The following is a 13538-nucleotide window of genomic DNA, read 5'->3' on the forward strand; positions in this document are numbered from 1 at the left end:
GCTCGCTGCTCATTATTCACGCGTCTAGCGGCGGCAAGCGTGTTCTGAAAGGGGTCGAAGCCATGGTAAATAGGCACTGGTGCGGTTGAACCGTGGTAAAACTCGTCTCCGTAGTTGAGCGGGAGCGGCCAAAGGAATGTGCAATCGTGTGTGTAGTGGAGCTGGGAGGGGCAAGCATAAGGGACGAAGACGGGGGTAACATGTCGGATGCGATCATACCAGCACTAAAGCACCGGATCCCGTCAGAACTCCGAAGTTAAGCGTGCTTGGGCGAGAGTAGTACTAGGATGGGTGACCTCCTGGGAAGTCCTCGTGTTGCATTCCCTTTTTAATTTTTTTTGCACCGCGTGCAAAACAAAACGCACGAGCGCGACGTATGTTTAGCACGTTTTATTATTTTGCACGTTTACGGTAAGTTTTAGCTCGCTGCTCATTATTCACGCGTCTAGCGGCGGCAAGCGTGTTCTGAAAGGGGTCGAAACCATGGTAAATAGGCACTGGTGCGGTTGAACCGTGGTAAAACTCGTCTCCGTAGTTGAGCGGGAGCGGCCAAAGGAATGTGCAATCGTGTGTGTAGTGGAGCTGGGAGGGGCAAGCATAAGGGACGAAGACGGGGGTAACATGTCGGATGCGATCATACCAGCACTAAAGCACCGGATCCCGTCAGAATTCCGAAGTTAAGCGTGCTTGGGCGAGAGTAGTACTAGGATGGGTGACCTCCTGGGAAGTCCTCGTGTTGCATTCCCTTTTTAATTTTTTTTGCACCGCGTGCAAAACAAAACGCACGAGCGCGACGTATGTTTAGCACGTTTTATTATTTTGCACGTTTACGGTAAGTTTTAGCTCGCTGCTCATTATTCACGCGTCTAGCGGCGGCAAGCGTGTTCTGAAAGGGGTCGAAGCCATGGTAAATAGGCACTGGTGCGGTTGAACCGTGGTAAAACTCGTCTCCGTAGTTGAGCGGGAGCGGCCAAAGGAATGTGCAATCGTGTGTGTAGTGGAGCTGGGAGGGGCAAGCATAAGGGACGAAGACGGGGGTAACATGTCGGATGCGATCATACCAGCACTAAAGCACCGGATCCCGTCAGAACTCCGAAGTTAAGCGTGCTTGGGCGAGAGTAGTACTAGGATGGGTGACCTCCTGGGAAGTCCTCGTGTTGCATTCCCTTTTTAATTTTTTTTGCACCGCGTGCAAAACAAAACGCACGAGCGCGACGTATGTTTAGCACGTTTTATTATTTTGCACGTTTACGGTAAGTTTTAGCTCGCTGCTCATTATTCACGCGTCTAGCGGCGGCAAGCGTGTTCTGAAAGGGGTCGAAACCATGGTAAATAGGCACTGGTGCGGTTGAACCGTGGTAAAACTCGTCTCCGTAGTTGAGCGGGAGCGGCCAAAGGAATGTGCAATCGTGTGTGTAGTGGAGCTGGGAGGGGCAAGCATAAGGGACGAAGACGGGGGTAACATGTCGGATGCGATCATACCAGCACTAAAGCACCGGATCCCATCAGAACTCCGAAGTTAAGCGTGCTTGGGTGAGAGTAGTACTAGGATGGGTGACCTCCTGGGAAGTCCTCGTGTTGCATTCCCTTTTTAATTTTTTTTGCACCGCGTGCAAAACAAAACGCACGAGCGCGACGTATGTTTAGCACGTTTTATTATTTTGCATGTTTACGGTAAGTTTTAGCTCGCTGCTCATTATTCACGCGTCTAGCGGCGGCAAGCGTGTTCTGAAAGGGGTCGAAACCATGGTAAATAGGCACTGGTGCGGTTGAACCGTGGTAAAACTCGTCTCCGTAGTTGAGCGGGAGCGGCCAAAGGAATGTGCAATCGTGTGTGTAGTGGAGCTGGGAGGGGCAAGCATAAGGGACGAAGACGGGGGTAACATGTCGGATGCGATCATACCATCACTAAAGCACCGGATCCCGTCAGAACTCCGAAGTTAAGCGTGCTTGGGCGAGAGTAGTACTAGGATGGGTGACCTCCTGGGAAGTCCTCGTGTTGCATTCCCTTTTTAATTTTTTTTGCACCGCGTGCAAAACAAAACGCACGAGCGCGACGTATGTTTAGCACGTTTTATTATTTTGCATGTTTACGGTAAGTTTTAGCTCGCTGCTCATTATTCACGCGTCTAGCGGGGGCAAGCGTGTTCTCAAAGGGGTCGAAACCATGGTAAATAGGCACTGGTGCGGTTGAAACGTGGTAAAACTCGTCTCCGTAGTTGAGCGGGAGCGGCCAAAGGAATGTGCAATCGTGTGTGTAGTGGAGCTGGGAGGGGCAAGCATAAGGGACGAAGACGGGGGTAACATGTCGGATGCGATCATACCAGCACTAAAGCACCGGATCCCATCAGAACTCCGAAGTTAAGCGTGCTTGGGCGAGAGTAGTACTAGGATGGGTGACCTCCTGGGAAGTCCTCGTGTTGCATTCCCTTTTTAATTTTTTTTGCACCGCGTGCAAAACAAAACGCACGAGCGCGACGTATGTTTAGCACGTTTTATTATTTTGCATGTTTACGGTAAGTTTTAGCTCGCTGCTCATTATTCACGCGTCTAGCGGCGGCAAGCGTGTTCTGAAAGGGGTCGAAACCATGGTAAATAGGCACTGGTGCGGTTGAACCGTGGTAAAACTCGTCTCCGTAGTTGAGCGGGAGCGGCCAAAGGAATGTGCAATCGTGTGTGTAGTGGAGCTGGGAAGGGCAAGCATAAGGGACGAAGACGGGGGTAACATGTCGGATGCGATCATACCATCACTAAAGCACCGGATCCCGTCAGAACTTCGAAGTTAAGCGTGCTTGGGCGAGAGTAGTACTAGGATGGGTGACCTCCTGGGAAGTCCTCGTGTTGCATTCCCTTTTTAATTTTATTTGCACCGCGTGCAAAACAAAACGCACGAGCGCGACGTATGTTTAGCACGTTTTATTATTTTGCACGTTTACGGTAAGTTTTAGCTCGCTGCTCATTATTCACGCGTCTAGCGGCCGCAAGCGTGTTCTGAAAGGGGTCGAAACCATGGTAAATATGCACTGGTGCGGTTGAACCGTGGTAAAACTCGTCTCCGTAGTTGAGCGGGAGCGGCCAAAGGAATGTGCAATCGTGTGTGTAGTGGAGCTGGGAGGGGCAAGCATAAGGGACGAAGACGGGGGTAACATGTCGGATGCGATCATACCAGCACTAAAGCACCGGATCCCATCAGAACTCCGAAGTTAAGCGTGCTTGGGCGAGAGTAGTACTAGGATGGGTGACCTCCTGGGAAGTCCTCGTGTTGCATTCCCTTTTTAATTTTTTTTGCACCGCGTGCAAAACAAAACGCACGAGCGCGACGTATGTTTAGCACGTTTTATTATTTTGCACGTTTACGGTAAGTTTTAGCTCGCTGCTCATTATTCACGCGTCTAGCGGGGGCAAGCGTGTTCTCAAAGGGGTCGAAACCATGGTAAATAGGCACTGGTGCGGTTGAAACGTGGTAAAACTCGTCTCCGTAGTTGAGCGGGAGCGGCCAAAGGAATGTGCAATCGTGTGTGTAGTGGAGCTGGGAGGGGCAAGCATAAGGGACGAAGACGGGGGTAACATGTCGGATGCGATCATACCAGCACTAAAGCACCGGATCCCGTCAGAACTCCGAAGTTAAGCGTGCTTGGGCGAGAGTAGTACTAGGATGGGTGACCTCCTGGGAAGTCCTCGTGTTGCATTCCCTTTTTAATTTTTTTTGCACCGCGTGCAAAACAAAACGCACGAGCGCGACGTATGTTTAGCACGTTTTATTATTTTGCATGTTTACGGTAAGTTTTAGCTCGCTGCTCATTATTCACGCGTCTAGCGGCGGCAAGCGTGTTCTGAAAGGGGTCGAAGCCATGGTAAATAGGCACTGGTGCGGTTGAACCGTGGTAAAACTCGTCTCCGTAGTTGAGCGGGAGCGGCCAAAGGAATGTGCAATCGTGTGTGTAGTGGAGCTGGGAGGGGCAAGCATAAGGGACAAAGACGGGGGTAACATGTCGGATGCGATCATACCAGCACTAAAGCACCGGATCCCATCAGAACTCCGAAGTTAAGCGTGCTTGGGCGAGAGTAGTACTAGGATGGGTGACCTCCTGGGAAGTCCTCGTGTTGCATTCCCTTTTTATTTTTTTTTGCACCGCGTGCAAAACAAAACGCACGAGCGCGACGTATGTTTAGCACGTTTTATTATTTTGCACGTTTACGGTAAGTTTTAGCTCGCTGCTCATTATTCACGCGTCTAGCGGCCGCAAGCGTGTTCTGAAAGGGGTCGAAACCATGGTAAATAGGCACTGGTGCGGTTGAACCGTGGTAAAACTCGTCTCCGTAGTTGAGCGGGAGCGGCCAAAGGAATGTGCAATCGTGTGTGTAGTGGAGCTGGGAGGGGCAAGCATAAGGGACGAAGACGGGGGTAACATGTCGGATGCGATCATACCAGCACTAAAGCACCGGATCCCATCAGAACTCCGAAGTTAAGCGTGCTTGGGCGAGAGTAGTATTAGGATGGGTGACCTCCTGGGAAGTCCTCGTGTTGCATTCCCTTTTTAATTTTTTTTGCACCGCGTGCAAAACAAAACGCACGAGCGCGACGTATGTTTAGCACGTTTTATTATTTTGCACGTTTACGGTAAGTTTTAGCTCGCTGCTCATTATTCACGCGTCTAGCGGGGGCAAGCGTGTTCTGAAAGGGGTCGAAACCATGGTAAATAGGCACTGGTGCGGTTGAAACGTGGTAAAACTCGTCTCCGTAGTTGAGCGGGAGCGGCCAAAGGAATGTGCAATCGTGTGTGTAGTGGAGCTGGGAGGGGCAAGCATAAGGGACGAAGACGGGGGTAACATGTCGGATGCGATCATACCAGCACTAAAGCACCGGATCCCATCAGAACTCCGAAGTTAAGCGTGCTTGGGCGAGAGTAGTACTAGGATGGGTGACCTCCTGGGAAGTCCTCGTGTTGCATTCCCTTTTTAATTTTTTTTGCACCGCGTGCAAAACAAAACGCACGAGCGCGACGTATGTTTAGCACGTTTTATTATTTTGCATGTTTACGGTAAGTTTTAGCTCGCTGCTCATTATTCACGCGTCTAGCGGCGGCAAGCGTGTTCTGAAAGGGGTCGAAACCATGGTAAATAGGCACTGGTGCGGTTGAACCGTGGTAAAACTCGTCTCCGTAGTTGAGCGGGAGCGGCCAAAGGAATGTGCAATCGTGTGTGTAGTGGAGCTGGGAAGGGCAAGCATAAGGGACGAAGACGGGGGTAACATGTCGGATGCGATCATACCATCACTAAAGCACCGGATCCCGTCAGAACTTCGAAGTTAAGCGTGCTTGGGCGAGAGTAGTACTAGGATGGGTGACCTCCTGGGAAGTCCTCGTGTTGCATTCCCTTTTTAATTTTTTTTGCACCGCGTGCAAAACAAAACGCACGAGCGCGACGTATGTTTAGCACGTTTTATTATTTTGCATGTTTACGGTAAGTTTTAGCTCGCTGCTCATTATTCACGCGTCTAGCGGCGGCAAGCGTGTTCTGAAAGGGGTCGAAACCATGGTAAATAGGCACTGGTGCGGTTGAACCGTGGTAAAACTCGTCTCCGTAGTTGAGCGGGAGCGGCCAAAGAAATGTGCAATCGTGTGTGTAGTGGAGCTGGGAGGGGCAAGCATAAGGGACGAAGACGGGGGTAACATGTCGGATGCGATCATACCAGCACTAAAGCACCGGATCCCATCAGAACTCCGAAGTTAAGCGTGCTTGGGCGAGAGTAGTACTAGGATGGGTGACCTCCTGGGAAGTCCTCGTGTTGCATTCCCTTTTTAATTTTTTTTGCACCGCGTGCAAAACAAAACGCACGAGCGCGACGTATGTTTAGCACGTTTTATTATTTTGCATGTTTACGGTAAGTTTTAGCTCGCTGCTCATTATTCACGCGTCTAGCGGCGGCAAGCGTGTTCTGAAAGGGGTCGAAACCATGGTAAATAGGCACTGGTGCGGTTGAACCGTGGTAAAACTCGTCTCCGTAGTTGAGCGGGAGCGGCCAAAGGAATGTGCAATCGTGTGTGTAGTGGAGCTGGGAGGGCAAGCATAAGGGACGAAGACGGGGGTAACATGTGGGATGCGATCATACCAGCACTAAAGCACCGGATCCCGTCAGAACTCCAAAGTTAAGCGTGCTTGGGCGAGAGTAGTACTAGGATGGGTGACCTCCTGGGAAGTCCTCGTGTTGCATTCCCTTTTTAATTTTTTTTGCACCGCGTGCAAAACAAAACGCACGAGCGCGACGTATGTTTAGCACGTTTTATTATTTTGCACGTTTACGGTAAGTTTTAGCTCGCTGCTCATTATTCACGCGTCTAGCGGCGGCAAGCGTGTTCTGAAAGGGGTCGAAGCCATGGTAAAAAGGCACTGGTGCGGTTGAACCGTGGTAAAACTCGTCTCCGTAGTTGAGCGGGAGCGGCCAAAGGAATGTGCAATCGTGTGTGTAGTGGAGCTGGGAGGGGCAAGCATAAGGGACGAAGACGGGGGTAACATGTCGGATGCGATCATACCAGCACTAAAGCACCGGATCCCATCAGAACTCCGAAGTTAAGCGTGCTTGGGCGAGAGTAGTACTAGGATGGGTGACCTCCTGGGAGGTCCTCGTGTTGCATTCCCTTTTTAATTTTTTTTGCACCGCGTGCAAAACAAAACGCACGAGCGCGACGTATGTTTAGCACGTTTTATTATTTTGCACGTTTACGGTAAGTTTTAGCTCGCTGCTCATTATTCACGCGTCTAGCGGCGGCAAGCGTGTTCTGAAAGGGGTCGAAGCCATGGTAAATACGCACTGGTGCGGTTGAACCGTGGTAAAACTCGTCTCCGTAGTTGAGCGGGAGCGGCCAAAGGAATGTGCAATCGTGTGTGTAGTGGAGCTGGGAGGGGCAAGCATAAGGGACGAAGACGGGGGTAACATGTCGGATGCGATCATACCAGCACTAAAGCACCGGATCTCATCAGAACTCCGAAGTTAAGCGTGCTTGGGGGAGAGTAGTACTAGGATGGGTGACCTCCTGGGAGGTCCTCGTGTTGCATTCCCTTTTTAATTTTTTTTGCACCGCGTGCAAAACAAAACGCACGAGCGCGACTTATGTTTAGCACGTTTTATTATTTTGCACGTTTACGGTAAGTTTTAGCTCGCTGCTCATTATTCACGCGTCTAGCGGCGGCAAGCGTGTTCTGAAAGGGGTCGAAGCCATGGTAAATAGGCACTGGTGCGGTTGAATCGTGGTAAAACTCGTCTCCGTAGTTGAGCGGGAGCGGCCAAAGGAATGTGCAATCGTGTGTGTAGTGGAGCTGGGAGGGGCAAGCATAAGGGACGAAGACGGGGGTAACATGTCGGATGCGATCATACCAGCACCAAAGAACCGGATCCCATCAGAACTCTGAAGTTAAGCGTGCTTGGGCGAGAGTAGTACTAGGATGGGTGACCTCCTGGGAGGTCCTCGTGTTGCATTCCCTTTTTAATTTTTTTTGCACCGCGTGCAAAACAAAACGCACGAGCGCGACGTATGTTTAGCACGTTTTATTATTTTGCACGTTTACGGTAAGTTTTAGCTCGCTGCTCATTATTCACGCGTCTAGCGGCGGCAAGCGTGTTCTGAAAGGGGTCGAAACCATGGTAAATAGGCACTGGTGCGGTTGAACCGTGGTAAAACTCGTCTCCGTAGTTGAGCGGGAGCGGCCAAAGGAATGTGCAATCGTGTGTGTAGTGGAGCTGGGAGGGGCAAGCATGAGGGACGAAGACGGGGGTAACATGTCGGATGCGATCATACCGGCAATAAAGCACCGGATCCCATCAGAACTCCGAAGTTAAGCGTGCTTGGGCGAGAGTAGTACTAGGATGGGTGACCTCCTGGGAGGTCCTCGTGTTGCATTCCCTTTTTAATTTTTTTTGCACCGCGTGCAAAACAAAACGCACGAGCGCGACGTATGTTTAGCACGTTTTATTATTTTGCACGTTTACGGTAAGTTTTAGCTCGCTACTCATTATTCACGCGTCTAGCGGCGGCAAGCGTGTTCTGAAAGGGGTCGAAGCCATGGTAAATAGGCACTGGTGCGGTTGAACCGTGGTAAAACTCGTCTCCGTAGTTGAGCGGGAGCGGCCAAAGGAATGTGCAATCGTGTGTGTAGTGGAGCTGGGAGGGGCAAGCATAAGGGACGAAGACGGGGGTAACATGTCGGATGCGATCATACCAGCACTAAAGCACCGGATCCCATCAGAACTCCGAAGTTAAGCGTGCTTGGACGAGAGTAGTACTAGGATGGGTGACCTCCTGGGAGGTCCTCGTGTTGCATTCCCTTTTTAATTTTTTTTGCACCGCGTGCAAAACAAAACGCACGAGCGCGACTTATGTTTAGCACGTTTTATTATTTTGCACGTTTACGGTAAGTTTTAGCTCGCTGCTCATTATTCACGCGTCTAGCGGCGGCAAGCGTGTTCTGAAAGGGGTCGAAGCCATGGTAAATAGGCACTGGTGCGGTTGAACCGTGGTAAAACTCGTCTCCGTAGTTGAGCGGGAGCGGCCAAAGGAATGTGCAATCGTGTGTGTAGTGGAGCTGGGAGGGGCAAGCATAAGGGACGAAGACGGGGGTAACATGTCGGATGCGATCATACCATCACTAAAGCACCGGATCCCGTCAGAACTCCGAAGTTAAGCGTGCTTGGGCGAGAGTAGTACTAGGATGGGTGACCTCCTGGGAAGTCCTTGTGTTGCATTCCCTTTTTAATTTTTTTTGCACCGCGTGCAAAACAAAACGCACGAGCGCGACGTATGTTTAGCACGTTTTATTATTTTTCATGTTTACGGTAAGTTTTAGCTCGCTGCTCATTATTCACGCGTCTAGCGGCGGCAAGCGTGTTCTGAAAGGGGTCGAAACCATGGTAAATAGGCACTGGTGCGGTTGAACCGTGGTAAAACTCGTCTCCGTAGTTGAGCGGGAGCGGCCAAAGGAATGTGCAATCGTGTGTGTAGTGGAGCTGGGAGGGGCAAGCATAAGGGACGAAGACGGGGGTAACATGTCGGATGCGATCATACCAGCACTAAAGCACCGGATCCCATCAGAACTCCGAAGTTAAGCGTGCTTGGGCGAGAGTAGTACTAGGATGGGTGACCTCCTGTGAAGTCCTCGTGTTGCATTCCCTTTTTAATTTTTTTTGCACCGCGTGCAAAACAAAACGCACGAGCGCGACGTATGTTTAGCACGTTTTATTATTTTGCATGTTTACGGTAAGTTTTAGCTCGCTGCTCATTATTCACGCGTCTAGCGGCGGCAAGCGTGTTCTGAAAGGGGTCGAAACCATGGTAAATAGGCACTGGTGCGGTTGAACCGTGGTAAAACTCGTCTCCGTAGTTGAGCGGGAGCGGCCAAAGGAATGTGCAATCGTGTGTGTAGTGGAGCTGGGAGGGCAAGCATAAGGGACGAAGACGGGGGTAACATGTCGGATGCGATCATACCAGCACTAAAGCACCGGATCCCGTCAGAACTCCGAAGTTAAGCATGCTTGGGCGAGAGTAGTACTAGGATGGGTGACCTCCTGGGAAGTCCTCGTGTTGCATTCCCTTTTTAATTTTTTTTGCACCGCGTGCAAAACAAAACGCACGAGCGCGACGTATGTTTAGCACGTTTTATTATTTTGCACGTTTACGGTAAGTTTTAGCTCGCTGCTCATTATTCACGCGTCTAGCGGCGGCAAGCGTGTTCTGAAAGGGGTCGAAGCCATGGTAAATAGGCACTGGTGCGGTTGAACCGTGGTAAAACTCGTCTCCGTAGTTGAGCAGGAGCGGCCAAAGGAATGTGCAATCGTGTGTGTAGTGGAGCTGGGAGGGGCAAGCATAAGGGACGAAGACGGGGGTAACATGTCGGATGCGATCATACCAGCACTAAAGCACCGGATCCCATCAGAACTCCGAAGTTAAGCGTGCTTGGGCGAGAGTAGTACTAGGATGGGTGACCTCCTGGGAGGTCCTCGTGTTGCATTCCCTTTTTAATTTTTTTTGCACCGCGTGCAAAACAAAACGCACGAGCGCGACGTATGTTTAGCACGTTTTATTATTTTGCACGTTTACGGTAAGTTTTAGCTCGCTGCTCATTATTCACGCGTCTAGCGGCGGCAAGCGTGTTCTGAAAGGGGTCGAAGCCATGGTAAATACGCACTGGTGCGGTTGAACCGTGGTAAAACTCGTCTCCGTAGTTGAGCGGGAGCGGCCAAAGGAATGTGCAATCGTGTGTGTAGTGGAGCTGGGAGGGGCAAGCATAAGGGACGAAGACGGGGGTAACATGTCGGATGCGATCATACCAGCACTAAAGCACCGGATCCCATCAGAACTCCGAAGTTAAGCGTGCTTGGGCGAGAGTAGTACTAGGATGGGTGACCTCCTGGGAGGTCCTCGTGTTGCATTCCCTTTTTAATTTTTTTTGCACCGCGTGCAAAACAAAACGCACGAGCGCGACGTATGTTTAGCACGTTTTATTATTTTGCACGTTTACGGTAAGTTTTAGCTCGCTGCTCATTATTCACGCGTCTAGCGGCGGCAAGCGTGTTCTGAAAGGGGTCGAAACCATGGTAAATAGGCACTGGTGCGGTTGAACCGTGGTAAAACTCGTCTCCGTAGTTGAGCGGGAGCGGCCAAAGGAATGTGCAATCGTGTGTGTAGTGGAGCTGGGAGGGGCAAGCATGAGGGAGGAAGACGGGGGTAACATGTCGGATGTGATCATACCGGCAATAAAGCACCGGATCCCATCAGAACTCCGAAGTTAAGCGTGCTTGGGCGAGAGTAGTACTAGGATGGGTGACCTCCTGGGAGGTCCTCGTGTTGCATTCCCTTTTTAATTTTTTTTGCACCGCGTGCAAAACAAAACGCATGAGCGCGACGTATGTTTAGCACGTTTTATTATTTTGCACGTTTACGGTAAGTTTTAGCTCGCTACTCATTATTCACGCGTCTAGCGGCGGCAAGCGTGTTCTGAAAGGGGTCGAAGCCATGGTAAATAGGCACTGGTGCGGTTGAACCGTGGTAAAACTCGTCTCCGTAGTTGAGCGGGAGCGGCCAAAGGAATGTGCAATCGTGTGTGTAGTGGAGCTGGGAGGGGCAAGCATAAGGGACGAAGACGGGGGTAACATGTCGGATGCGATCATACCAGCACTAAAGCACCGGATCCCGTCAGAACTCCGAAGTTAAGCGTGCTTGGACGAGAGTAGTACTAGGATGGGTGACCTCCTGGGAGGTCCTCGTGTTGCATTCCCTTTTTAATTTTTTTTGCACCGCGTGCAAAACAAAACGCACGAGCGCAACTTATGTTTAGCACGTTTTATTATTTTGCACGTTTACGGTAAGTTTTAGCTCGCTGCTCATTATTCACGCGTCTAGCGGCGGCAAGCGTGTTCTGAAAGGGGTCGAAGCCATGGTAAATAGGCACTGGTGCGGTTGAACCGTGGTAAAACTCGTCTCCGTAGTTGAGCGGGAGCGGCCAAAGGAATGTGCAATCGTGTGCGTAGTGGAGCTGGGAGGGGCAAGCATAAGGGACGAAGACGGGGGTAAAATGTCGGATGCGATCATACCAGCACTAAAGCACCGGATCCCATCAGAACTCCGAAGTTAAGCGTGCTTGGGCGAGAGTAGTTCTAGGATGGGTGACCTCCTGGGAAGTCCTCGTGTTGCATTCCCTTTTTAATTTTTTTTGCACCGCGTGCAAAACAAAACGCACGAGCGCGACGTATGTTTAGCACGTTTTATTATTTTGCACGTTTACGGTAAGTTTTAGCTCGCTGCTCATTATTCACGCGTCTAGCGGCGGCAAGCGTGTTCTGAAAGGGGTCGAAACCATGGTAAATAGGCACTGGTGCGGTTGAACCGTGGTAAAACTCGTCTCCGTAGTTGAGCGGGAGCGGCCAAAGGAATGTGCAATCGTGTGTGTAGTGGAGCTGGGAGGGGCAAGCATAAGGGACGAAGACGGGGGTAACATGTCGGATGCGATCATACCAGCACTAAAGCACCGGATCCCATCAGAACTCCGAAGTTAAGCGTGCTTGGGCGAGAGTAGTACTAGGATGGGTGACCTCCTGGGAGGTCCTCGTGTTGCATTCCCTTTTTAATTTTTTTTGCACCGCGTGCAAAACAAAACGCACGAGCGCGACGTATGTTTAGCACGTTTTATTATTTTGCACGTTTACGGTAAGTTTTAGCTCGCTGCTCATTATTCACGCGTCTAGCGGCGGCAAGCGTGTTCTGAAAGGGGTCGAAACCATGGTAAATAGGCACTGGTGCGGTTGAACTGTGGTAAAACTCGTCTCCGTAGTTGAGCGGGAGCGGCCAAAGGAATGTGCAATCGTGTGTGTAGTGGAGCTGGGAGGGGCAAGCATGAGGGACGAAGACGGGGGTAACATGTCGGATGCGATCATACCAGCACTAAAGCACCGGATCCCATCAGAACTCCGAAGTTAAGCGTGCTTGGGCGAGAGTAGTACTAGGATGGGTGACCTCCTGGGAGGTCCTCGTGTTGCATTCCCTTTTTAATTTTTTTTGCACCGCGTGCAAAACAAAACGCACGAGCGCGACGTATGTTTAGCACGTTTTATTATTTTGCACGTTTACGGTAAGTTTTAGCTCGCTGCTCATTATTCACGCGTCTAGCGGCGGCAAGCGTGTTCTGAAAGGGGTCGAAACCATGGTAAATAGGCACTGGTGCGGTTGAACCGTGGTAAAACTCGTCTCCGTAGTTGAGCGGGAGCGGCCAAAGGAATGTGCAATCGTGTGTGTAGTGGAGCTGGGAGGGGCAAGCATGAGGGACGAAGACGGGGGTAACATGTCGGATGCGATCATACCAGCACTAAAGCACCGGATCCCATCAGAACTCCGAAGTTAAGCGTGCTTGGGCGAGAGTAGTATTAGGATGGGTGACCTCCTGGGAGGTCCTCGTGCTGCATTCCCTTTTTAATTTTTTTGCACCGCGTGCAAAACAAAACGCACGAGCGCGACGTATGTTTAGCACGTTTTATTATTTTGCACGTTTACGGTAAGTTTTAGCTCGCTGCTCATTATTCACGCGTCTAACGGCGGCAAGCGTGTTCTGAAAGGGGTCGAAACCATAGTAAATAGGCACTGGTGCAGTTGAACCGTGGTAAAACTCGTCTCCGTAGTTGAGCGGGAGCGGCCAAAGGAATGTGCAATCGTGTGTGTAGTGGAGCTGGGAGGGGCAAGCATAAGGGACGAAGACGGGGGTAACATGTCGGATGCGATCATACCAGCACTAAAGCACCGGATCCCATCAGAACTCTGAAGTTAAGCGTGCTTGGGCGAGAGTAGTACTAGGATGGGTGACCTCCTGGGAAGTCCTCGTGTTGCGTTCCCTTTTTAATTTTTTTTGCACCGCGTGCAAAACAAAACGCACGAGCGCGACGTATGTTTAGCACGTTTTATTATTTTGCACGTTTACGGTAAGTTTTAGCTCGCTGCTCATTATTCACGCGTCTAGCGGCGGCAAGCGTGTTCTGAAAGGGGTCGAAACCATGGTAA

General features: G+C 50.8%; 32 non-coding genes across 32 annotated transcripts; all 32 read left to right on the forward strand.

The window, feature by feature from the left end:
- The first annotated feature begins 205 nt into the window (after positions 1-205).
- Positions 206-324, forward strand: LOC141040435 (5S ribosomal RNA). Its single transcript, XR_012201338.1, has one exon. It is a non-coding gene; the product is annotated as a 5S ribosomal RNA (ribosomal RNA).
- A 302-nt stretch (positions 325-626) lies between these two features.
- Positions 627-745, forward strand: LOC141039491 (5S ribosomal RNA). Its single transcript, XR_012200420.1, has one exon. It is a non-coding gene; the product is annotated as a 5S ribosomal RNA (ribosomal RNA).
- Positions 746-1047: 302 nt separating this feature from the next.
- LOC141040436 (5S ribosomal RNA) lies at positions 1048-1166 on the forward strand. The gene has a single exon (XR_012201339.1). It is a non-coding gene; the product is annotated as a 5S ribosomal RNA (ribosomal RNA).
- A 302-nt stretch (positions 1167-1468) lies between these two features.
- On the forward strand, positions 1469-1587 carry LOC141039352 (5S ribosomal RNA). The gene has a single exon (XR_012200281.1). It is a non-coding gene; the product is annotated as a 5S ribosomal RNA (ribosomal RNA).
- A 302-nt stretch (positions 1588-1889) lies between these two features.
- Positions 1890-2008, forward strand: LOC141039604 (5S ribosomal RNA). The gene has a single exon (XR_012200534.1). It is a non-coding gene; the product is annotated as a 5S ribosomal RNA (ribosomal RNA).
- Positions 2009-2310: 302 nt separating this feature from the next.
- LOC141040367 (5S ribosomal RNA) lies at positions 2311-2429 on the forward strand. Its single transcript, XR_012201270.1, has one exon. It is a non-coding gene; the product is annotated as a 5S ribosomal RNA (ribosomal RNA).
- Positions 2430-2731: 302 nt separating this feature from the next.
- Positions 2732-2850, forward strand: LOC141039848 (5S ribosomal RNA). Its single transcript, XR_012200781.1, has one exon. It is a non-coding gene; the product is annotated as a 5S ribosomal RNA (ribosomal RNA).
- Positions 2851-3152: 302 nt separating this feature from the next.
- Positions 3153-3271, forward strand: LOC141040368 (5S ribosomal RNA). The gene has a single exon (XR_012201271.1). It is a non-coding gene; the product is annotated as a 5S ribosomal RNA (ribosomal RNA).
- A 302-nt stretch (positions 3272-3573) lies between these two features.
- Positions 3574-3692, forward strand: LOC141040437 (5S ribosomal RNA). Its single transcript, XR_012201340.1, has one exon. It is a non-coding gene; the product is annotated as a 5S ribosomal RNA (ribosomal RNA).
- Positions 3693-3994: 302 nt separating this feature from the next.
- On the forward strand, positions 3995-4113 carry LOC141040369 (5S ribosomal RNA). The gene has a single exon (XR_012201272.1). It is a non-coding gene; the product is annotated as a 5S ribosomal RNA (ribosomal RNA).
- Positions 4114-4415: 302 nt separating this feature from the next.
- On the forward strand, positions 4416-4534 carry LOC141039350 (5S ribosomal RNA). Its single transcript, XR_012200279.1, has one exon. It is a non-coding gene; the product is annotated as a 5S ribosomal RNA (ribosomal RNA).
- Positions 4535-4836: 302 nt separating this feature from the next.
- LOC141040370 (5S ribosomal RNA) lies at positions 4837-4955 on the forward strand. Its single transcript, XR_012201273.1, has one exon. It is a non-coding gene; the product is annotated as a 5S ribosomal RNA (ribosomal RNA).
- A 302-nt stretch (positions 4956-5257) lies between these two features.
- On the forward strand, positions 5258-5376 carry LOC141039849 (5S ribosomal RNA). Its single transcript, XR_012200782.1, has one exon. It is a non-coding gene; the product is annotated as a 5S ribosomal RNA (ribosomal RNA).
- A 302-nt stretch (positions 5377-5678) lies between these two features.
- On the forward strand, positions 5679-5797 carry LOC141040371 (5S ribosomal RNA). Its single transcript, XR_012201274.1, has one exon. It is a non-coding gene; the product is annotated as a 5S ribosomal RNA (ribosomal RNA).
- A 301-nt stretch (positions 5798-6098) lies between these two features.
- LOC141039446 (5S ribosomal RNA) lies at positions 6099-6217 on the forward strand. The gene has a single exon (XR_012200375.1). It is a non-coding gene; the product is annotated as a 5S ribosomal RNA (ribosomal RNA).
- Positions 6218-6519: 302 nt separating this feature from the next.
- On the forward strand, positions 6520-6638 carry LOC141040449 (5S ribosomal RNA). Its single transcript, XR_012201352.1, has one exon. It is a non-coding gene; the product is annotated as a 5S ribosomal RNA (ribosomal RNA).
- Positions 6639-6940: 302 nt separating this feature from the next.
- LOC141039844 (5S ribosomal RNA) lies at positions 6941-7059 on the forward strand. Its single transcript, XR_012200777.1, has one exon. It is a non-coding gene; the product is annotated as a 5S ribosomal RNA (ribosomal RNA).
- A 302-nt stretch (positions 7060-7361) lies between these two features.
- On the forward strand, positions 7362-7480 carry LOC141039856 (5S ribosomal RNA). The gene has a single exon (XR_012200789.1). It is a non-coding gene; the product is annotated as a 5S ribosomal RNA (ribosomal RNA).
- Positions 7481-7782: 302 nt separating this feature from the next.
- On the forward strand, positions 7783-7901 carry LOC141039570 (5S ribosomal RNA). The gene has a single exon (XR_012200499.1). It is a non-coding gene; the product is annotated as a 5S ribosomal RNA (ribosomal RNA).
- Positions 7902-8203: 302 nt separating this feature from the next.
- Positions 8204-8322, forward strand: LOC141039403 (5S ribosomal RNA). Its single transcript, XR_012200332.1, has one exon. It is a non-coding gene; the product is annotated as a 5S ribosomal RNA (ribosomal RNA).
- A 302-nt stretch (positions 8323-8624) lies between these two features.
- LOC141039738 (5S ribosomal RNA) lies at positions 8625-8743 on the forward strand. Its single transcript, XR_012200668.1, has one exon. It is a non-coding gene; the product is annotated as a 5S ribosomal RNA (ribosomal RNA).
- A 302-nt stretch (positions 8744-9045) lies between these two features.
- On the forward strand, positions 9046-9164 carry LOC141040511 (5S ribosomal RNA). Its single transcript, XR_012201414.1, has one exon. It is a non-coding gene; the product is annotated as a 5S ribosomal RNA (ribosomal RNA).
- Positions 9165-9465: 301 nt separating this feature from the next.
- On the forward strand, positions 9466-9584 carry LOC141039508 (5S ribosomal RNA). Its single transcript, XR_012200437.1, has one exon. It is a non-coding gene; the product is annotated as a 5S ribosomal RNA (ribosomal RNA).
- Positions 9585-9886: 302 nt separating this feature from the next.
- LOC141040451 (5S ribosomal RNA) lies at positions 9887-10005 on the forward strand. Its single transcript, XR_012201354.1, has one exon. It is a non-coding gene; the product is annotated as a 5S ribosomal RNA (ribosomal RNA).
- Positions 10006-10307: 302 nt separating this feature from the next.
- Positions 10308-10426, forward strand: LOC141040452 (5S ribosomal RNA). The gene has a single exon (XR_012201355.1). It is a non-coding gene; the product is annotated as a 5S ribosomal RNA (ribosomal RNA).
- Positions 10427-10728: 302 nt separating this feature from the next.
- On the forward strand, positions 10729-10847 carry LOC141039671 (5S ribosomal RNA). Its single transcript, XR_012200601.1, has one exon. It is a non-coding gene; the product is annotated as a 5S ribosomal RNA (ribosomal RNA).
- A 302-nt stretch (positions 10848-11149) lies between these two features.
- Positions 11150-11268, forward strand: LOC141039511 (5S ribosomal RNA). Its single transcript, XR_012200440.1, has one exon. It is a non-coding gene; the product is annotated as a 5S ribosomal RNA (ribosomal RNA).
- A 302-nt stretch (positions 11269-11570) lies between these two features.
- LOC141039461 (5S ribosomal RNA) lies at positions 11571-11689 on the forward strand. The gene has a single exon (XR_012200390.1). It is a non-coding gene; the product is annotated as a 5S ribosomal RNA (ribosomal RNA).
- Positions 11690-11991: 302 nt separating this feature from the next.
- LOC141040453 (5S ribosomal RNA) lies at positions 11992-12110 on the forward strand. The gene has a single exon (XR_012201356.1). It is a non-coding gene; the product is annotated as a 5S ribosomal RNA (ribosomal RNA).
- Positions 12111-12412: 302 nt separating this feature from the next.
- Positions 12413-12531, forward strand: LOC141040454 (5S ribosomal RNA). The gene has a single exon (XR_012201357.1). It is a non-coding gene; the product is annotated as a 5S ribosomal RNA (ribosomal RNA).
- Positions 12532-12833: 302 nt separating this feature from the next.
- On the forward strand, positions 12834-12952 carry LOC141039685 (5S ribosomal RNA). The gene has a single exon (XR_012200616.1). It is a non-coding gene; the product is annotated as a 5S ribosomal RNA (ribosomal RNA).
- A 301-nt stretch (positions 12953-13253) lies between these two features.
- Positions 13254-13372, forward strand: LOC141039484 (5S ribosomal RNA). Its single transcript, XR_012200413.1, has one exon. It is a non-coding gene; the product is annotated as a 5S ribosomal RNA (ribosomal RNA).
- The last annotated feature ends 166 nt before the right edge of the window (positions 13373-13538 follow it).

The sequence above is a fragment of the Aegilops tauschii genome, chromosome 1 (assembly GCF_002575655.3).
Source record: "Aegilops tauschii subsp. strangulata cultivar AL8/78 chromosome 1, Aet v6.0, whole genome shotgun sequence".
Classification (NCBI taxonomy): Eukaryota; Viridiplantae; Streptophyta; class Magnoliopsida; order Poales; family Poaceae; genus Aegilops; species Aegilops tauschii.